Genomic DNA, 24,868 nt, shown 5'->3' with positions numbered 1-24,868 from the left:
GTTAACTATTTTTGTGAGCTCATCTAAAGTGAGGACTATTTATGCCTTGTAAAGCTTTTACAAATGAGATTTAAAGGCTGTTAATATTTCTATGTTCTGTATCACTGTGTTGTGTTTGTTTCTGTTTTTTTGTTTAGAAGATAACTGAGCTTTTAAATATCCTTTATAAATTCTCTACAAGGCATAACTAGTCCTCACTTTAGATGAGCTCACATAAATAGTTAACTGACCACTACTAAATGCTTTATAACTACCTGAATTTACTACATTTCTTGTGATCTTATGAAACACTGGCAACTCCTAAATAACTGGTTTGTAAATAATGCTATATTTAATTGAGAAATGATAAATTGATCATGAATAAAGTATGAAATTACACATTATAGATATGCTTTTAAATCAAGAATAAAGCATTTATATATGTATTTATAAACTGATTATTACTGTCTATTAATGCTTTATAAATTATGAATTATCTGTTTACTAATGCTTAATAAATGATTAATAGTGTGCAGTTATTATAAAGTGTTACCAATTTATCAAACAATAGTGGACATTTAACAACCACACTCCTTCATTAAACACTAAACCACCAATGCTCAAAACACCAATTAAAACATCTTTCATGTTACTATCTATCTATCTATCTATCTATCTATCTATATATATATATATATATATATATATATATATATATATATATATATATATATATATATATATATCCTACATAAAATATACATATAGCCTCATAATTTATAGCCTACATTCAATGGCATAAACACATAAAGAATACATTGACTATTACCTCTGCATTTCCTGCAAACTTAATATGACAATCTTCCCTTTTAACACAAAGCCATCAATATTAAAACCAATAGACTGCTGTTTCAATAACCACATCTCCACAGCTTTACCTCACTGAAACAACACATTAAACCATGATATATACAAAACTTCCTCCAACAAAATTTTTTTTTCACTATCTTAAAAACAACATTAAACATTCAACAAAAATCCATATAGAACCCATCAACATTACTATAACAAAACTTATATATTAGAATCAGTGCATTAAAAATTGAAAAAATATGCATGCACATAGAAATAGAAAACTTGCAAAATTATTTTTTAAATAATTAAACAAAAAATTAATTTCATTCTAGACATATATTTTTAGTTTAACTAAATAAATAGATTTATTACCTAAAAAAACATTGTATAATTCTCAGTATATATTTAACTCACAATTAGCAAGAAAACTGAAATAAAAGTTATATTGTGCTTTAGCAGACATGACTGCACTATATAGTAAAACATGTTACAATATAAAAGAAGCAAAATTGGAAATGACAATTGTAACCATATCACACAATATTAATTCTTTACAGTATTTCAGGCCAAATACATGAAACATTACTGACTTAGAGATTTCTTTTAGAAACCTTACATGCATATTACCCAACACAAACCTTTGCATAGTTGTGTACATTGAAAATTGTTCAGTAGTTTAGCATTAAACATAGTATAAACTGTATCCTTCATTCTTGAACTCACTGACAACATAACAAAAAACTCTGTTCTGCATTTCAATGTTAACCACAAAATATTTAAACAGTACTGTCATCTAACTTCATACTAAGCAACCTCAAACATGTTTTCCATTGAAAACACAAAAGACAGCATCTACTGACCACTACAAAGTAAAAAACTATACATCCAATACAAACAGTTAATTTGCAGACAACTAAAATAGTCATAATTAGTCATAATACATGTAATTAGGTGTATTAACCACAAAATATTCAACCATTGTATTCCTATGATTCATGCAATATTGTCTTAAAACAAATAGATGTAAAATATTCTCAAACACAACTGACATGGTTATTTATTTATTTTGTTTAATTTATTTATTTTTGGCTGTAACTGTGACATGCTTGTAAATTCCCCAATCTCACCAACCACGATAATCAACTCTTTCAATAACCACATCCCCTTCATCATACTATTAAATCCATCCACACAACAACTATTTCAGTCCAACATGTTTTCATCAATCACATCTCTATCCGTAAAAAAAAAATAGTTTAAACATACATATTATACAACCATTTAAAAGGTTGAACCCTTTCCGAGCTAATTTAAATATATTAGTACTTTTCCACAACAAAAACACATAAAAATGCTTATAGTACCAAAAACATTTATATAATTTAAAAAACACTGTAGTGAAACCTGAAAATGTACCTTTGACATCAAATTAATAAATTACATTAAAATATTTTTAAATAAACTTACTACAATAGGCTATTTACTTTCTATAATTTCTGGTAATAATACAGCTGTTTGGATCAAATACATGGTACCTTAAAGAGCACGACTTCTTACAAAACACACACACATATGTATATATATATATATATATATATATATATATATATATATATATATATATATATATATATATATATATATATATATATATATATATGCAATAGTTCAGTTATTGTATTCATCCTATAACCACACAAACAAACATAAACTACTCTGCATCACAACATGACAACAATAAAAACATCATACACAACTAATTCTCTTAAATGCTAAATAGTTTTAAATTTAACACCCACAAGTTTTTCTGACTCAAAACACATAAAATAAAACTTAAACTTAAAATATACAGCCCAAAGCGTACTACCCACAAATACAATTTACTAACATTAAATAAAAAATTAATAATACAAAAATAAGTCATAAACTCCCGACACGTAATTCACACTTAATTAATTTTTTTACAATAGTATTACCAGTTTCAAAAAAACTACAAATCAAGAAACAAATATACTCTACCTTATTTTGTAACATAGCTCAGATATATTAATTGCCTTATTTTTAACATATCACCATTTAAACCTTCTGCTTTACCATCTCCTTTTCCATTGCAACTTTAATCTATACAATATGTATTTCACAAAAATACAGATATCATTTAATAATTACATTCAACATCTTACTTATATCAAAATCAAACTTTCTAAATTACATATCTACACAGCTATGAAAATGCAAACAAAAGTCTACCACTATAACACCTTTAAAACAAAATTTACCATACCATATATCCTACTTACAATGATAACATATAGCATCATAATACATTGCCTAGGTTCAATGGTATACACAGATAAAAAAGAAAAAACATCAGCTCTTACCTCTGCAATCGCTGCAAGTAATAAGAATTTTCAAAGACTTTAGTTTTAACATACAGTTGTTAATATTCTGACCAATACACTGTAGTTTCAGTAACCACACCTCCACTGCATTACCTCACTAAATACATTCATGCCCCAAACCCTGCCCATTGACTCGCACAGCAAATCAAATAAAGAAGTTCAAAAAATATTTACATTGGGAAACACCCTTAATTATTTAGCATACTCTCCTCCAGAAACTACATTTCTCAAACCAACAAAAATATATTACATAATAATGTAATATTCTATTAAAACATTACATTACACAAATTAAAAATTACTGTAACTAATCTAAATAAGTACATACATAAAAACACATACATTAAACACCTATTCAATATTTCTTCCAACACAAAACTTCATTCACTGTTGAAACAACATTGAAACCTTCAATAAAAATCATTATAGAAAACATCAACCTCTACTAACACCAGTACAATTAAATGCAATGCAGCCATATCACCACCCCTATATTTTTTTACACACACACACACAGATCACCTCTCCTTACGGAGACGGAATGTCTGCCAACCCAATCAACATTCTTTTGTTTACTTCTGTCTGTGTCAGACCAGTGATTTCACACCATTCTTTAATATATCACACAGATCACCTCTCCTTACAGAGACGGAATGTCTGCCAACCCAATCAACATTCTTTTGTTTACTTCTGTCTGTGTCAGACCAATTGTGTCACATGATTTCACACTATCCTTTTGATATATCACTTTGTCATTTTCCTTTTTTCTCCATTTTATCTTATAACTTTAAAACAACTTATATGCATAGAATATCATTTTCTCAAAATCCTTATTTAAAAACATTTATTTATTTATATCTTACAATATATTAACATAAAAAGATACACATACCTCATACAAATCAATTACATATACCATACTGCAATTACTGCATTATAATATTACATTTCAATTTACCATATAAGTTGTCCTTATACACTAACCATTATATTAAACATATATATATATATATATATATATATATATATATATATATATATATATATATATATATATATATATATATATATATATATATACACCATTTATTTAAAAAAAAAAAAAAAACATAACAAATCCATAACATAAATAACCTTGATAAACATCAACACAATACTTTAATTCTGAGAACAAGGTTAAACATAAATTGTATTCCTTATCTTTACACTTGTTTAAAAGACTTTATAAATAAACAGTTCATTTTCCAATAATAATAATAATAAAAACACATAACTTTAAAAAACACTGAAAAAACAAATGTTTTATACTAGTTATATTTTTATTGTTCACTAGCATTTTTACCTTATAAAATGAGTTTTGGAAATGAAAAACATTTGAAAGATAACACACTTCCTGCTGCCAGTTGAAAACACTATAACTTTAACTCCTAGTCAATACTATACAATCAACACCATACAATAAACATACTACAAAATTTTATAAAAATAAGACAATGTAAATGAATGTTAAACAAAATTTCCTGTTTCTCATTTGTCATCATAACTTTATCACCTCACAGCTACTTTGCAATCTGTTAAATTTATAATCAAATATATTTATAGCTCTGTTGCTGTATATATACCCCACTAAATTATGTATTTATGTTCTTTGTATAAAACCAGACCACTGCTATTTGGTTAGTAAAAACTGCCTTTAACAAATAGTGCCAAAAACATTCAACAATACTATACTTATTAAATATACTTAATACTTACTATTAATAAATGTATATCACATACAACCTATTACACTTTTTTTATCAAATCAGATAAAATATTATGTTTTCTGCCCTTTCTACAATGACCCCCCCCCCCCCCACACACACACACACCATTTCTACACTTATACATCATTACATACATTAACATAGACTACATACTATTAGTATCAAAAACCACAAAACACATATACATCTCAAAACTAATATTTATTTGTCTGTTGTTTACTTTACACACTGCTATTTACATTCCAACAACTTCTGCATTAAACAACAAACTATAGACACATAATTGCATTAGTGCTGATGTCCCCTTTATTCATCTACATTCTCTTCTTCCACAATATCCAAGCGATCAATTTCACTCCCATCTTCTCTGCCATCTTCCAACATATCTGTGGATTAAAACAAAATGTTACAAACTTAAATACATATTACAAACAACATATACTTTGCATCATTACACATTGCCACATTTAACCTCAAATAGAATGCATAGAATCAAGAAAACATTTTTTTTTAAAGCTATGTACACACCATCTCCTTGAAAATCCAGGGAAGCCCTTGCCACTTCCAGCTCCTTTTCTGTATTCTTCAATCTGCAGACTGTTTTTGCCAACTCCTTACGCAGATATTTTCTTTCTGCATCCATTGCAGATACTTTCCTCATGACCTTCACTCCTAGCTCTGTCAAATCCTTTTGCAAATCCCTTTTGCATACTGTCTCATCCAACCCCGCATACTACACAAAATACATAAAACAATAAATACACTACCACTGCACATCACATAACATTTACAAACACACCTAATACTTACTGCTAATAAACAGAACTTCTCTCTGATACTCAAAAATTCTTCTCCCTCCAAGCGTGGTATTTTAGTAGGGCTACTGAAAGCCATTATACCTTACAAAAACACCACAAAATAGAGTCAGTTAAAAATGCCTCACTACAAAATATACACAACCACTACACTATGTACTACAACTACACAGAAGACATGCATATAAATTACCTTACAAAGTAGTGTACTACAAAAATAATGCCAAAACACAGCTTAAACCAGACCTATGACAGACAACAATGAGCCAATGACATTCTATATCGTTCAACTTTACATACCTGTAACACACCTCCTCACAAAGACACCCCCTTTTATTTCACAGACATCATACCTTAAAACACATTACTTAAAATATGTTCTAATGTTTAAACACATTATGTATAAGACTATGACTTTAAACTTAAACCATGAAACAATTATTCTCATAAAACTGATAAAATATTTTATCTAAACTTACAATACAACACCTTTAACCTTGTTTCTGCCCTTGACATTTTGCCTTCATCACATAATAATCTTACACCTATTAATTTTTTAAAACTCCTTAAAAGAAAAAAATAATATTACCTTCACACAAAATCTCATTCACAAATGAAAATGACTAGCTTGTTTCTTCTTTTGTTTATTATTCAAATAAAATTATACATAACACAAATTATAATTTTTGATTGTTTCCCTCTCCAAACATGATACATACCAATGTTAACAATGTTTCCAGAATGTATTAATACACTTTGCACTTAACATTTAATAAGCCTTAATAAATGCTATATATTCTTCATGCTAATTAATATAAATAAAAACAACTAAATGAAATATAACAATAACAATCTTGACAGTTTCAATGCTTCCACTAGCAAGAATTTTATTTTATTTCTACAAAATCATAAAAAATTGCCTTACAAATTGTCATTTATTTAAGTGTAAATGCAATAATCTAAAGTATAACAACTAGAACATGTTTAATTAAAACTATTTATATGTTATATGTCAATATGTTTGCTGCTCTAAAATCCTTTTATAACCAAAATACATTTACAATTACAGTTACAATTTTGATTTTTACTATCCAGTACTCTGATTTAACACAACTGTGACTAATACAACAATATCAACTATCACAAACTACACACATAAAAATGCTAATAATTATTTTATTTCTAACTCTAAATACATATACCAATAATGATTATCTCTAAAACCATACAAAGCATGAAAATATTAATACTTCTTTAAAAACATATCAGTTCAACTTTCATGATAACCTTAACATTTCTGAAACACATCCTTATAATACAGTATTTGTATTCTCTGATTCAAATCATTATCCTTTTAAGACCCTACAACCTCATATGAAGACATTATTTTAGTGCTTTTCTCTGAGACTATACATGCCACAATTTTAAGTCTTGATGTAATGTACAGAGCACATTTAGGGCTTTATAGAGAAAAAAAAAATATTGGATGTTTCGCCATGACCACTCCCTCTCATTTGTCTTCAAATATGTCTGAACTTAATGTATTGACTCTCTTAGAGAAATATGATGATATTTTGTAATTATAAATTAAATCTGTCAAATTTTTAAATTGTGTCATAAATCAACATCTCAAAAAAAAAACTTTTATGTTTTCAAATGAAACAAGACATTGATTTCATAAACAATCTCGTATAAAAACATCAACACCAAAAGCATGTTTATTGCGCATTTTGGAAGACAAGACAAATGAATAAGGAAATAATTTATATCAGTTTCCTGTGAACTGTGTGTGTGTGTGTGTGTGTGCGTGTCTGTGTTTGTGTGTGTGTGTGTGTGTTTGTGTGTGTATATAAATAATTAAATTAAATTGTTTATTATTACACTTCTTTATTCATTACATGTTGCCACAAAAAACATGAAAATTTAATTTAATTTATAGATACATTATATATAATAATAAATAACAATATGGCAATTTTTACACATTTTGCCAAAGGAAAAATGGTACAACAAATAAATCTGTTATAAAATAGTTGAGAATCATATTTATACAAAGCTTAGTAAAAACAAAATCTTGAAAAATAAACATCTTTTGTTGATTTTTTTTTTTTTTAAATCCATTGTTTTTGCTTATGCATGTTCATCCATGTATTCTCATTTTCTGAAAGAAATTGAGTCCCCAACTGAGGACAAAGCATAACATATAAATGAAATGTATTTTTTTACTTTGTGTTTTTTACATTATTTATGTTGCTCTTAACAATGTGAAAGCCTTGGAACAAAAAAACTTTTTTTTTTTTTCCTAAAACTTTTTTTTTCTCAAACCTCAAACAGATTACCCTAACAATTTACACTTGCTATACCCCAACTCTCCAAGTCAAGATGTCTCTAGCCACCAATCAACACTCTATTGTTCAGCTAAATGTGTCAGACCTTAGATGAGTCACAAACCAACATCAAAGTTTCATGTATGTCATGCACATGCCTTTTATCTAACTTTTCAGCCAACAGCATCAACTTGTTCACTTAAGACTGCCTGCCCACTCCGCCAACTCCTCCCAAGTCTTTGACTCTAATTCTACCCTTTATAATCCCCACTATATCTATGTGTAAAGTGCTACATTCCTCAACACTGAACTACTGGCTTAAACTTTCCTGCCCATACATCAGTTCCAAACAAATTGCATCAATGGATCTACAAGGTAATACCACATATCAATTCCACATTTAATAACCTCTGTAACATTATATACAGTTTCCAAAAATATTTACATTTTAGATTTGTCTCTACAGGACACACATCCAACACACATCTCACAACCACTATCTCCAAAAGATCCTTTATCATACCCCAAGGTAAGTAACAAATACATGCTTTTAAGTTTAATAGCATGTCATGGAACCAGACTTACTATTTTGAATTCCTTCCTACCTTAATTTCACTCAAATCTATAATTCTATTTATAATCCTTTTCTTTTACAGGATTGCACGTCTGCTTCCTCACAGACTCAATATGTCGAGATATTAAAGACTACATGCCAAAAGCACAATGCTGGGTGCACCCAGGGACAACGCTTCTAAGATCTGCTATGCAACACACCAACCACTTTAAGACAGTACACAGCAATAGCATTGTGATCATTCACATCGGAACAAATGACATTGCAAGTGGAGCACCTGCATCAACAGTCATCCAACGCATGAAAACTCTCATAAAAAGAATATCCCTCACTAATCCTCACATCCTTTACTATGGAATCAGTGCTATCTTACCACATCCGACAGATAACTCTACAACTAAGAACACTGTCAAAGAGTTCAACAGCTTGCTTCGCTACTGGACTGAACAAACAACAAACATAATTTTTCTGAACACAACAAAACCATTCCTAAAAAGTGGAAAAATACTCTATCACCTATACAAGCAAGATGGGCTACATCTCACTACACAAGGAAAACAAAGACTTTTTGCCTACTTCCAGCGTTTCCTCTGGCATTTTTGTCATTTTCAAACTCCCACAAAAAAATGTTTAACTAACTAACATGAAAAAGTTTCACATCTCTCTTGTTAAACTTGTTACTTCTTCCTGAAAAAATATATATTTTTTAAATAATAAATTTTCTATTCACAATACATCTGCATTTTCATAGAGTTTCATTTTGCCTCTTAAGTGATCACAACATTCCTACAACTCTATCAAAAACAAGCATAAACATTCACCACTTCACTATCGTTTTGTTTAAATGTATAATGCTAGTGCATCCAAACTCTGCATACATGCATGCTTCTACAAAAAAAAGGTATAACATAATATAACATAATGCCAATATACTGAAAATGCAAAACTGCAAACATATTTACAAGATATTCAACAGTATTACAAGTACAATTTATTTAAAAACGAAAAGTATCTGTTCAATTCACCATTATCTACACTAACACATTTTTAGTGCACATTATATTAGTTCCAAATCAAAAACTTAACTTAAATGTATGTTACACCATAGAACACTACATCACACTAAAATAAAAATAGTTATTTAAATATTTGTATTTCATTTTGAAAATGTCAAAGTAAAATAGTCTAATTTCCATACAAACAACATCAACACTTTTCTTTTTTTAACAAAACAAAATAAGTTCCAACCAAAAAACTTAGTCTCTTAGGCAAACACAATGTCCCCCAGCTGCATGTGTAACACATATAATTGGTATTCAAACTATATTCATTAAGATGTCAAAGATTTTTATTTATTTATTATTATTTATTTATTTTTAACCACAATACTTATCTTTTATCTTTAAAACATAATTTTGCTTCTATTTACTTTCTACACCATTCTCTTACATTCTCCTGGCTGCTGGTGAACCCTGTTAATTTTCTATCTATCACAAAGTCATTTAATTAATATAATTATTACATTTAAAAACACTAAAAAAAAAAAAAAAAAAATCCCTTAACATTCAAATAATTAACATGCTTCTTTAAAAACTTTGTCATCTACTATGACATTTGTTCCTATGATATGACAGAGTACACTTGTGAACAAACCATCACCTTAAAACATTTCAGCCTAACCTATCATTATCACTTTGGAAGACACATTTGCAAAATTATAAAACATAATAAAATAATAAAATAAAAATAACAATAATAAAAAACATAATTTAGAAGTATCACATGAAAAATTACAAAACATGACACTTTTGTAACAGTCCCAAAAAGTTAAATATTTGAACAATTTTGAGAAAAAAATTGACCATGTAGCCATAATATACTTGACAAAGGACTTTAGTAACACATTCATAAATAGAATCCTTCAACTAATTAATTTTTTTTCTGAAATTGGCCACTTCAAAATCAAGAAATATTTTATATATTGTTCTCTTGTGTGTTTATCTGTGTGTTATGTGTAGGTGTAAGACAAAATCAAACATTAATAAATGATATACAATTACTATTCATGTTAATTAATATAGTTAATGTTAATACCTGAAACCTTATTGAAAGTTTTAACAATCTTTTATGTATAGTAATGCATGTGGTTCTCTTGATGGTTTAAATTAACCCTTTTATTGCTGTATCCCTTAAATCCAAACTACTAACCCTAACTAAAATAAACTATTTAAAGCTCTGTAACAAGCACATGCTCTGGAATTTGATATATTTGTCATAAATGTTTTACCCGATTGCCACCAAACTCGGTCAACATGATCACATTGCCAGGGGATTTTTGATATCTCAAACGGTTTGCTCGTGGCGAGGCGTTGAAATTATGGCGAGAAATGAGAAACAGGAAGTGTCTAATACCATCCACATACATTTCCTGATTTTAATCAAACTTCATCAGATTATTCTTTGTATGATGTCGATCACATATATGTGACTATTAGGAGTCAAAGTTATAGCGCCACCAACTGGCAGCAGGAAGTGTATCATTTTCAAAATGCTTTGTATTCAGCATCTTATTTTTACTCGATTAACTTCAAACTTCATCAGAATAATGTTAAAACACAGCCGATATTAATCTGCTAGGGGGATATTGATATCTAAAAATATTGTTGCCGTGGCAACATGTCAAACTTGAATACTTCTCAGGTGATTTTAAGGCATATAACATACTTAGAACTTCATGAAATTCAGAACACATATCAGTATTTATGATAACTAGACACTGGCAAAAGTTCATAAGAGGGCGTGGAAGAGGCACTCTATAGCGCCACCTTTTGTCAAAAGTGGGGGGGTTAGTTTTAGCTACAGACACCAAACTCGGTACAAAAATAGTTCTTATCAAGACGGACAACTTTCTAATTCACAGTCATCAGCTACGATCAACAGGAAGTCAGCTATTTTGATTTGAATGTGGATTTTTTTTACATTTAGCTGTGAATTAATGCATACTGCTCAGATGAGAGTAACACTATACACACCAAACTTTGTCTACATGTTGCCAAAACATTTTATACAACTTAAATTGCCAAAGGATTTTGGATAGCTTGAACGGTTTTGTCGTGGTGATTTTTTTAAATGACAGTAAAAATGGAATTATTAATTGTCCTGCATTTTTAAATTCCAAACACTTCAAAACCTTTTTTCATACAGAAAAAAAGTCATTCTGAGTAAATATGGATAGTTTCACGACTTTACAACACTGTATGGATAACAGAAAATGTAAAAACTGTCAGACATCTCATCTCACTCTGTCCCTCTGTTTGAGTATTATGTGCTGAGACTTACATTGTCTGAGAGAAAATGCGCCCCTACAGGTTCAATTCCTGAAAGGGAAATTCGACTGAAAGGGAGGAGACTCTCTTTTAGTTTCATTTTTAAATCGGTTAAAATACAAATAAATACTTAGATTTAATTCACACTGACAAGCTAAACCAACATATATGATTATTACTGGGTCAGGGCTCATTAATAATTGATGTGTGGTCAGTGATACGTGAGAAACACGAGAGATGAATCACCGCTCTGAGCATGAGCGTGTGGAATGACGAGCTCAGAAAAAACGAGTTTATTCTTGTTTTATAGCTTTAACAAATAAAATATTAAAGCGATATCACACAATTCACCAATTAGAACACACCAAGAGCTAAATTCAGATGTTTTTGAACTGTTTGTGTGAAAATGAAATATTCGCGGTTGCCTATCTGAAATCACTGCTCCGATCAGCGCGTACAGTGTCACAAGTTCAAAACAAACGAATTTATTCTTGTGTAAGAGCTTTTTAAAATAAATTATTGCCATAAATGCACACAATACATCCATTATAACACAACACGAGCTAAATGCAGGTGTTTGTGACCCGTTTAAGTGTGCAAGACTATTTGAAAGCGCGACTGGCAGAATAACATATATCTCTCGAGCTGCAGGATTCTGCCTTTCGTCGTACGAACGAACACATCAAGGACAAGATTATTTCAAAATACATAACAGCTTGGCGAATATAAACGAAAACAGCCACGTGGACATAAACTGTTGAGAAATAAATCTGAAGTGGATCTACTGGATTTGAATATTAAGTGACCGCATATACCAGCTGCTTCTGTCTTCAATTTTAATCTATATAAAAAATTAAACTCATTCATCTTGGCTGCTTTTTTTAATATGTGTACGTATTTATTTATTATTTTGCTCTAACAAGACTTAATCTATATTTAATTAAATCAATTACATTTTATTTTACATTTGTTTGTCCATTTCTGCATCTAAACGCCTAAAAACCTAAAACATGCTCTATTATACTATTGTTAGCCATTTCTTTATCGTCCAATTTATCTGGTGTACACTTTTATTTTCATAATAAACTTGTCTGTTAGATTATACACAGTTACAGTGGTCTATAATAAATATTAACAGGTTTTATTCAAGCTGTTTAGAATGAATGCAGTAGGCTAATTTTTTTAAATGTAAATCCAAAAAAAAAAAAAAAATAAATAAAAAAAAAAAAAAATAAAAATAAAAAATAAATAAAAAAATAAATAAAAAACATTGGAAAAGAATAACTGTTGTACTTTTTTTATACATTTTGTATAATTTCATAGTTTATGCATTATAGTTATAAAAACAAATAAATTTAGCCACTCACATAGAAATCTTGGGCCTTATCCTTTTCTGACAGTTTTAGGGATTTTTAAAAATCCTAAAAAAACTTATTTGTGCTGCAAATAATAATTTCAAATTAATTTGATACTGACTTCTGACATCCTGTGACATGATATTTATTTGAATTTACATAATCTCATGGATGTAACAGTAAATCTGTTCAGCTCACAGATCAAGACTAAGCTGTAATGCAAGCAGAACTTTCACAAATGCTTGTAGGTCAATAAAATCATTACAAAACACTTACAAATCATTTAAGGGATTTGATAACACTGTAAAATAATGTCTAATTTGTTAACATTAGCAAATGCATTGATAACACTTTATAATAACTGCACTCATTAGTAAATAGTCAGTTCATGCTTTATAAAGCCTTGTCCCAATATTAACAGTCAGTAGTAAGCAGTTTATAAATACAGCTATAAATAGCTTGTTCTTGGTTTATAAGCACATTTATTAAAAAGGAGAGTAAAGGGTCAGTTATCTTCCTATGAAACATAAAACAATAAAAATAAACAAACAACAACACAGATTGGTACAGAACTCAGAAATGTTATTGTGGATTTATGATAAACTCAGCCTGTAAATGAATTCATTCTCCTCCAAGAAGACACAAGTAGTTCACACCAAACTGTTTTAACATGAAGCCATATACTGAAGATGTTAAATTTCGAATGGGTTTAGGATACCTTAAATGGTGTGGCCATAGCGATATATTAAGTGAACATGAAATAATACAATAGTTATTTTACTATATCTTTAAAATTTTTAATTCCAACTCTTCATAATTTTTTATATACGTAGAAATCATCATTTGAAGGAAGCACAGTAAGTTTCATAGCTTTATCATTTTCAAGAGCCAGCATAAAATTAAAACTATCATAACATATAAATCAAGCTTGCAATTCTTAGTACCAATAATGGCCACCAGATGGAGCTATAGGATTACTTTTAAATAATTATTGTAGAAACAAGTATGATTTAAATCATTTATAGAAATCTTTCAAAGAAAAATAATATGTATTTTATGTATTTCCTGATAAAATGACCCTCCCTTAATTAGAATAACAAGCTGAAGTATTGTGAACCGTATATTAAGAATAATTCTTTATAGGCTTTATGGACAGATACGTTTTGAGTGACTCTTGAAGGATCAGCACCACATCATCTTTTACCACTGTTTAAAGAATGTATCTTACAGTACAGGTGCGGATGAATTTTGAATGGCTTGAATGGTTTTGTCGTGATGATTTTTTGAAATAACAGTAAAAAGTAACCAGTAAATGTCTTTTATTTTTTTTAAGTGCAGCTCCTAAACACTTCAAAAAAATGTACACATAGAAGACAAGTCATTCTGAGGAAATATGCATAGTTTCATGACTATACAACACTATATGGATGATAGAAAATTAAAAAACTATCATACATCTGATGTCACTCTGTCTCTCTGTCACTGTGGGTAATGTGTGTGTGTGTGTGTGTGTTAAGTGAATTAGGTGTGAAACTATCAGGGAGCATTTAGTCTCCAGCGCCAACATTTTACAGAACTGCCACTTTCCTGGAGTCTCAGAATTACAATGTGTTAGGTTCTGAGAGATCTAAGATTCCAAAAAATGATTTAATTAAATACCATGAAGTATTGTGAAATACTATATATTAAGACTTTATATATAGGCTTTATGAACAGATTAGAGTGACACGTGAAGGACCAGCACCGCCTCCTCTTGTCTGATGGTAGGGGGAATATATTTTCCAGAATCCGGGATTAAGATTTAGGAGCTCATTTTTATTCCACCTCCTTTCCTGAAAGTCTGTCTTGCAGAATTGACTAAAAATTAATCTTCACATTAATTCCTAATTATTTTGCAATTATTTTTGTCAGTTCTTCTTGACCTGTTTTTTTTTTTTTCTTCTTCTTTTCTGACCTCATGACCCAGTCAGCATTTTTGTACAATGGTCAAGTCTTAACTTATCTATTTCTGTATTCCATTTGTGTTTGATATTTCTCATGGGTATTTCATAATTTTCGACTTTGAGTTAAAACAGTTTGAGTTAAAACTCTTTTTTAGCGCATTTCATCTGTAAGAAAACATGCCTTATAATTCTGCACACATGAATATAAGGAGTTTTTCTCTTCCAGCTTTCCAGGACTATTGTATAGCACTCATAAATGATTAAATAAAAAATAATGGTAGTTATTAAGATTGATATGGTTTGGAATTGGTAAAATGTGCTTGGAAAAAAATCACAATAAAACTATGTTTTAATGTTTAAGTTTGGAATATTAACTGACATGAATGAATGCTATATAAATATTGTTCATGTTAACATAATGTTTATGAATGAAATCTTATTGTAAAGTGTTACTTAATATATATATATATATATATATATATATATATATATATATATATATATATATATATATATATATATATATATATTGTTCTGTCAATGTGATTTTAAAGTCTAGATGATTCGGATTAACCCTTTAACTGCCATATCCTTTAAAACCTCACTGCCAGAGGGATATTGTGAATGCATGTGCCCGCTTGGGCACAGTTTACCTGATGCCACCGGGGTGGCGATGGCATTGGTGGCTTGAGCCCGCCATCGCTGCTTGCAGCTATATTTATTATTATTTTTATTTTTTATTAAACCTTCCGGGGGTTTTGGGCGGCCTTAACATGCTCAAAAACTCTTGAAAATTGGCACACACATTGGAATCTGCGGCCATCAGGATGCCACAGAGACTGGGACCCGGGCGTGGCACAGGGGCTCTACAGCGCCCCCTGGAACACAGTCAGAAATCTTGAACCATAGCTCACACACACCAGCATGTATTTATATGAAACTCGGTACACATATAGATCTCATCAAACCAAACAACTTTCGTACTGCATGTCATAGGCTCCGCCCAACAGGAAGTTGGATATTTAGGGTTTAGTATTCATATTTTTCGTCAAAGTTGTGGGGGCTTTTGGGGTCCTTAACATACTCAAAAACTCTTGAAAATTTGCGCACACTTTGGAATCTGTGGCCTTTAGGAGCCTGCAGAGGCTGGGACCCGGGCGTGGCACAGGGGCTCTAAGGCGCCCCCTGGATCACAGTCAGAAATGTTGATGTATAGCTCACACATACTTGCACATATTCATATGAAACTCAGTACACATATAGATCTCATCGTGCCGAACAACTTTCGTATTGCATGTCATAGGCTCCGCCCAACAGGAAGTCAGCTATTTAGAGTTATGTAAAAAGCGCATGCTCTGGAATTTGAAATACTTGTCATAGGTTTTTTTGCCGATTGCCACCAAATTCGGTCAACGTGATCTCAAGACATTGTGGATGAAAAATTGTCAGGGGATTTTTGATATCTCGAACTGTTTGCTCGTGGTGAGGTGTTGAAATTATGGCGAGAAATGAGAAACAGGAAGTGTCTAATACCATCCACATACATTTCCTGATTTTAATCAAACTTCATCAGATTATTCGTTGTATGATGTCGATCGCATATATGTGACTATTAGGAGTCAAAGTTATAGCGCCACCAACTGGCAGCAGGAAGTGTGTCATTTTCAAAATGCTTTGAATTCAGCATCTTATTTTTACTCAATTTGCTTCAAACTTCATCAGAATAATGTTAAAACACAGCCGATATAAATCTGCTGGGGGGATATTGATATCTAAAAATATTGTTGCCGTGGCAACATGTCAAACTGGAAAACTTCTCAGGTGATTTTGAGGCATATAACATGCTTAGAATTTCATCAAACTCAGAACACATATCAGTATTAGTGACAGCTAGACACTGGCAAAAGTTCATAAGAGGGCGTGGAAGAGGCACTCTATAGCGCCACCTTTTGTCAAAAGTGGGGGGGTTAGTTTTAGCTACAGACACTAAACTCAGTACAAAAATTGTTCTTATCAAGACGGACAACTTTCTAATTCATAGTCATCAGCTACGACCAACAGGAAGTCGGCTATTTTGATTTGAATGTGGATTGTTTTTTACATTTAGCTGTGAATTAATGCATACTGCTCAGAGGAGAGTAACACTATACACACCAAACTTGGTCTACATGTTGAAAAAACATTGAGGAACTTAAATTGTGAATGGGTTTTGGATAGCTTGGATGGTTTTGTCCTGGTGATTTTTTTAAATGACAGTAAAGATGGAATTATTAATTTTCCTGCATTTTTAAATTCCAAACACTTCAAAACCTTTTTTCATACAGAAAAAAAAGTTATTCTGAGTAAATATGCATAGTTTCATGACTTTACAACACTGTATGGATAACAGAAAATTAAAAAAACTGTCAGACATCTCATCTCACTCTGTCCCTCTGTTTGAGTGTGTGTGCTTAGACTTCCATTGTCTGAGAGAAATAGCGCCCCTACAGGTGCAGTTACCGGACTAAAAAAGGGAGGAGACTGTCTTTTGGTTTCACTTTTAAATCGGTTAAAATACAAATAAATACTTGGAATTAATTCACACTGACAAGCTAAACCAACATATATGATTATTATCAGTTCAGGGCTCATTAATAATTGATGTGTGGTCAGTGATACGTGAGAAACACGAGAGATGAATCACCGCTCTGAGCAGGAGCGTGTGGAATGACGAGCTCAGAAAAAAACGAGTTTATTCAATTAGAGCACACCAAGAGCTAAATTCAGATGTTTTTGAACTGTTTGTGTGAAAATGAAATATTCGCGGCTGCCTATCTGAAATCACTGCCTCCGATCAGCGCGCACAGTGTCACAAGTTCAAAACTAACGAATTTATTCTTGTTTAAGAGCTTTTTAAAATAAATTATTGCCATAAATGCACACAATATATCCATTATAACACAACACGAGCTAAATGCAGGTGTTTGTGACCCGTTCAAGTGTGCAAGACTATTTGAAAGCGCGACTGGCAGAATAACATATATCTCTCGAGCTGCAGGATTCTGCCTTTCGTCGTAAGAACGAACACATCACGGACAAGATTATTTCAAAATACATAATAGCTTGGCTAATATAAACGAAAACAGCCACGTGAACATAAACTGTTGAGAAATAAATCTGAAGTGGATCTACTGGATTTTAATATTAAGTGACCGCATATACCAGCTGCTTCTGTCTTCAATTTTAATCTATATAAAAAATTAAACTCATTCATCTTGGCTGCTTTTTTAATGTGTGTACGTATTTATTTATTATTTTTGCTCTAACAAGACTTAATCTATATTTAATTAAATCAATTACATTTTATTTTACATTTGATTTGTCCATTTCTGCATCTAAACGCCTAAAAACCTAAAACATGCTCTATTATACTATTGTTAGCAATTTCTTTATCGTCCAAGTTATCTGGTGTTATCTGGTTTTATTTTCATAATAAACTCGTTTGTTAGATTATACACAGTTATAGTGGTCTATAATAAATATTGACAGGTTTTATTCAAGATGTTTAGAATGATCGCCGTAGACTAATTTTTTAAAATGTAAATCCAAAAAAAAAAAAAAAATAAATAAAATAAATAAATAAATAAATAAATTAAAAACATTGGAAAAGAATAACTTGTACTTTTTTATACATTTTGTATAGTTTCATAGTTTATGCATTATAGTTATAAAAACAAACAAATTTAGCCACTCACATAGAAATCTTAGGCCTTATCCTTTTCTGACAGTTTTAGGGATTTTTAAAAATCCTAAAAAACCTTATTTGTGCTGCAAATAATAATTTCAAACTAATTTGATACTGACCTCTGACATCCTGTGACATGATATTTATTTGATTTTACATAATCTCATGGATGTAACAGTAAATCTGTTCAGCTCACAGATCAAGACTAAGCTCTAATGCAAGCAGAACTTTCACAAATGCTTTTAGGTCAATAAAATCATTACAAAACACTTACAAATCATTTAAGGGATTTGATAACACTGTAAAATAATGTCTAATTTGTTAAGATTAGCAAATGCATTGATAACACTTTATAATAACTGCACTCATTAGTAAATAGTCAGTTCATGCTTCATAAAGCCTTGTCCCAATATTAATAGTCAGTAGTAAGCAGTTTATAAATACAGCTATAAATAGCTTGTTCTTGGTTTATAAGCACATTTATTAAAAAGGAGAGTAAAGGGTCAGTTATCTTCCTATGAAAAAAAAATAAATAAAAAATAAACAAACAACAACACTGATTGATACAGAACTCATAAATGTTATTGTGGATTTATGATAAACTCAGCCTGTAAATGAATTCATTCTCCTCCAAGAAGACACAAGTAGTTCACACCAAACTGTTTTAACATGAAGCCATATCCTGAAGATGTTAAATTGCGAATGGGTTTAGGATACCTTAAATGGTGTGGCCATAGCGATTTATTAAAGTAACATAAAAAAATACAATAGTAATTTTACTATATCTTTAAAATGTTTAATTCCAACTCTTCATAATTTTTTATATACGTAGAAGTCATCATTTGAAGGAAGCACAGTAAGTTTCATAGCTTTATCATTTTCAAGAGCCAGCATAAAATTAAAACTATCATAACTTGTAAATCAAGCTTGCAATTCTTAGTACCAATAATGGCCACCAGATGGAGCGATATGATTACTTTTAAATAATTATTGTAGAAACAAGTATGATTTAAATCATTTATAGAAATCTTTCAAAGAAAAATAATATGAATTTTATGTATTTTACTGATAAAATGACATTCACTTAATTAGAATAACAAGCTGAAGTATTGTGAACTGTATATTAAGAATAATTCTTTATAGGCTTTATGGACAGATACGTTTTGAGTGACTTGAAGGATCAGCACCACATCCTCTTTTACCAGTTTAAAGAATGTATCTTACAGTACAGGTGCGGATGAATTTTGAATGGCTTGAATGGTTTTGTCGTGGTGATTTTTTAAAATATTAGTAAAAAAGTAACCAGTAAATGTCTTTTATTTTTTTAAGTGCAGCTTCTAAACACTTCAAAAAAATGTACACATAGAAGACAAGTCATTCTGAGGAAATATGCATAGTTTCATGACTATACAACACTATATGGATGATAGAAAATTAAAAAACTATCATACATCTGATGTCACTCTGTCCCTCTGTCACTGTGGGTAATGTGTGTGTGTGTGTGTGTGTGTGTGTGTTAAGTGAATTAGTTGTGAAACTATCAGGGAGCATTTAGTCTCCAGTGCCAACATTTTACAGAACTGCCACTTTCCTGGAGTCTCAGAATTACAATGTGTCAGGTTCTGAGAAATCAAAGATTCCAAAAAATGATTTAATTAGAATACCATGAAGTATTGTGAAATACTACATATTAAGACTTTATATATAGGCTTTATGAACAGATTAGAGTGACTCGTGAAGGACCAGCACCACCTCCTCTTGTCCGATGGTTTGAGGAATATATTTTCCTGAATCCGGGATTAAGATTTAGGAGCTCATTTTTATTCCACCTCCTTTCCTGAAAGTCTGTCTTGCAGAATTTACTAAAAATTAATCTTCACATTAATTCCTAATTATTTTGCAATTATTTTTGTCAGTTCTTCTTGACCTGTTTTTTTTTTTTCTTCTTCTTTTCTGACCTCATGACCCAGTCAGCATTTTTGTACAATGGTCAAGTCTTAACTTATCCATTTCTGTATTGCATTTGTGTTTGATATTTCTCATGGGTATTACATAATTTTCGACTTTTGAGTTAAAACAGTTTGAGTTAAAACTCTTTTTTAGCGCATTTCATCTGTAAAAGAAAACATGCCTAATAATTCTGCACACATGAATATAAGGAGTTTTTCTCTTCCAGCTTTCCTGGAATATTGTATAGCACTCATAAATGATTAAATAAAAAATAATGGTAGTTATTAAGATTGATATGGTTAGGAATTGGTAAAATGTGCTTGGAAAAAAAATCACAATAAAACAATGTTTTAATGTTTAAGTTTGGAATATTAAATGACATGAATGAATGCTATATAAATATTGTTCATGTTAACATAATGTTTATAAATGAAATCTTATTGTAAAGTGTTACTAAATATATATATATATATATATATATATATATATATATATTGTTCTGTGAATGTGATTTTAAAGTCTAGATGATTCGGATTAACCCTTTAACCGCCATACCCTTTAAAACCTCACTGCCAGAGGGATATTGTGAATGCATGTGCCCGCTGGACACAGTTTACCTGATGCCACCGGGGTGGCGATGGCATTGGTGGCTTGAGCCCGCCATCGCTGCTTGCAGCTATATTTATTAGGGCTCAAGCCTGGAGGGCGAGAGCCCTATTGTTTTCCTTAGGATTATTAGGGCTCAAGCCTGGAGGGCGAGAGCCCTATTGTTTTCCTTAGGATTATTATTATTTTTTTTTTTTTTCTTTATTCTTCACATTTTTTTCCAAGGTTTCGGGGGCTTTTGGGGTCCTTAACATACTCAAAAACTCTTGAAAATTGGCACACACCTTGGAACCTGCGGCCATTAGTCTGATACACGGGCGTGGCACAGGGGCTCTACAGCGCCCCCTGTAGTACTGAGGGCCATATATCATGCATACTTGCACGTATACATATGAAACTTGGTACATATATATAACTCATCAAACCAAACAACTTTCACACTGCATGTCATAAGCTCCGCCCAACAGGAAGTTGGCTATTTAGGGTTTTATGAAAAACACATGCTCTGGAATTTGATATACTCCTCTGAGGAACTCCACCCGTTCACCACAAAACTCAGTGAACACGATCTCAAGACATTGGGGATGCTAAATTGCGAAGAGATTTTTGATATCTCGAACGGTTTGCCCGTGGCGAGGCGTTGAAATTATGGCGAGAAATGAGAAACAGGAAATGTCTAATAACATCCACATACATTTCCTGAATTTGATCAAACTTAATTTGTTTGTTCGTTGTATGATACCGATCGTATATATGTGACTATTAGGAGTCAAAGTTATAGCGCCACCAACTGGCAGCAGGAAGTGAATCATTTTCAAAACGCTTTGAATTCAGCATCTTATTTTTACTTGATTTGCTTCAAACTTCATCAGAATAATGACAAAACACGGCCGAAGAAAATCTGTTGTGGGGATATTGATATCTAATATAGTGTTGCCATGGCAATGTGTCAAACTTGAATGTTCTGTTCTGGTGATTTTTAGGCAGACAACAAGCTCAGATTTACATGAAACTCGAAACAGATATCAGTATTAAAGATAGCTAAACCATGGCAAAAGCTTTGAAAAGGGCGTGGAAGAGGCACTCTATAGCGCCACCTTTTGTCAAAAGTGGGGGGGTTAGTTTTAGCTACTGACACCAAACTTGGTACATAAATTGTTCTTATCAAGACGGACAACTTTCTAATTCACAGTCATAAGCTACGATCAACAGGAAGTCGGCTATTTTGATTTGAATGTGTATTTTTGAGATTTTACAGTTGTAAAATTAATGAATACTCCTCACAGGGGAAATACACTATACACACAAAACTTTGTCTACATGAAGAAAAAACATCGAGGAACTTAAATTGCGAACAGATTTTGGTTAGCTTGAACGGTTTTGTCGTGGTGATTTTTTGAAATGACAGTAAAAAGTGAAACATTAATCGTCTTCTATTTTTAAATTGCAGCTTCCAAACCTTTAAAAAACATTTTTCATTTAGAAAACCAGTGATTCTGAGGAAATATGCATAGTTTCATGACTTTACAGCACTGTATGATTAAAAGAAAATTAAAAAACTGTCAGACATCTGATCTCACTCTGTCACTCTGTTTGAGGAATGTAATGAGTGCTGACTGTGTGTGTGTGTGTGAGTGTGAGTGGGGGAGGGGTGTGAGCTGAGTGGCAGACAGACAGAGAGAGAGAGAGAGAGAGACTTAAACATCTCTTTAATCACCAGAAAAAAAAACTGTTTTTTAAATTGTTATTTTTTTGTTGTTGTTGCTAATTGTGCTGTTTTCATTACAGCTTAAGAAATATCTTAGGCCTTATCCTTTTCTGACAGTTTCAGGGATTAAAAAAAAATCATAAAAAACCTTATTTGTGCTGCAAATAATAATTTCAAACTCATTTGATACTGACCTCTGACACCCTGTGACATGACATTTATTTGAATTTACATAATCTCATGGATGTAACATTAAAACTGTTCAGCTCACAGATGAAGACTAAGCTGTAATGCAAGCAGAACTATTTCACAAATGCTTATAGGTTAATGAAATCATAACAAAACACTTTTAAATTATTTAAGGATTTGGTAACACTTTAAAATAATGTCTCAATTGTTAACATTAGTAAATGCATTGGTAACACTTCATAATAGCTGCAATTCTTAGCTAAGCATTAGTAAATAGTCAGTTCATGCTTTATATAGCCTTCTCCCAAAATTAATATTTTAGTAAGCATTTTATAAATACAGCTATAATTAAATTGTTCATGGTTTATATGCACATTTATTTTGAGGTTCTTATCAAGACGGACAACTTTCTAATTCACAGTCATAAGCTACAACCAACAGGAAGTCCGCTATTTTTATTTGAATATGGATTTTTGGGAAGATAATTTTGTGAATTAATGAATACTCCTCACAGGGGAAGTACACTATACACACCAAACTTTGTCTACATGAAGAAAAAACATTGAGGAACTTAAATTGCGAACAGATTTTGGTTAGCTTGAACTGTTTTGTCGTGGTGATTTTTTGAAATGACAGTAAAAAGGGAAACATTAATTGTCTTGTATATTTAAATTGCAGCTTCCAAACACTTCAAAGCATTTTTTCATACAAAGATCAAATCATTCTGAGGAAATATGCATAGTTTCACGACTTTACAACACTGTATGGATAAAAGAAAATATGAAAACTATCAGACTTCTCAACTGACATGATCTCACTCTGGCCACCCTGTCTGTGTGAGGAAAGGGAGGGGGAGAGGGAGGGGGAGTGTGAGGGGGTTGGTGACTGTGAATTTTTGGTGATTGACAGTGTATGTGGATTGTAGGGAGGGGCTGTCTGGCAGAGAGAGAGAGAGAGAGAGAGAGAGAGAGAGACCTAATCATCCCTTTAATAATCAGGAAAAAAAAATCTGTATTTTAAATTGTTATTGTTTTTGTTGTTGCTAATGGTGGCGTTTTTTTCCTTTCATTACAGGTTAAGAAATCTCTTAGGCCTTATCCTTTTCTGACAGTTTTAGGGATTTAAAAACATCCTAATAATCCTTATTTGTGCTGCAAATAATAATTTCAAACTCATTTGATACTGACCTATGACATTCTGTGACATGACATTTATTAATCTCATGGATGTAACAGTAAAACTCTTCAACTGACAGATAAAGCTGCAATGCAAGCAAAACTATTTCACAAATGCTTATAGGTAATTAAAATCATTACAAAACACTAATAAATTATTTAAGGATTTGGTAA

The 24,868-nt window shown here is 31.1% G+C and overlaps 1 protein-coding gene and 1 long non-coding RNA gene across 2 annotated transcripts in view; both read left to right on the top strand.

Annotated features, from left to right (window-relative positions):
* LOC127962245 (uncharacterized) overlaps positions 1–24,868 on the top strand; it is a 211,841-nt gene that overhangs the window by 38,876 nt on the left and 148,097 nt on the right. The window lies entirely within an intron of this gene.
* On the top strand, positions 8,149–13,210 carry LOC127962298 (uncharacterized). The gene is made up of 3 exons (XR_008154555.1): positions 8,149–8,519; positions 8,611–8,673; positions 8,801–13,210. It is a non-coding gene; the product is annotated as an uncharacterized LOC127962298 (long non-coding RNA).

This window comes from Carassius gibelio, chromosome B7, assembly GCF_023724105.1.
Source record: "Carassius gibelio isolate Cgi1373 ecotype wild population from Czech Republic chromosome B7, carGib1.2-hapl.c, whole genome shotgun sequence".
Lineage (NCBI taxonomy): Eukaryota > Metazoa > Chordata > Actinopteri > Cypriniformes > Cyprinidae > Carassius > Carassius gibelio.
This window is presented reverse-complemented; position numbering and strand designations above follow the sequence as displayed.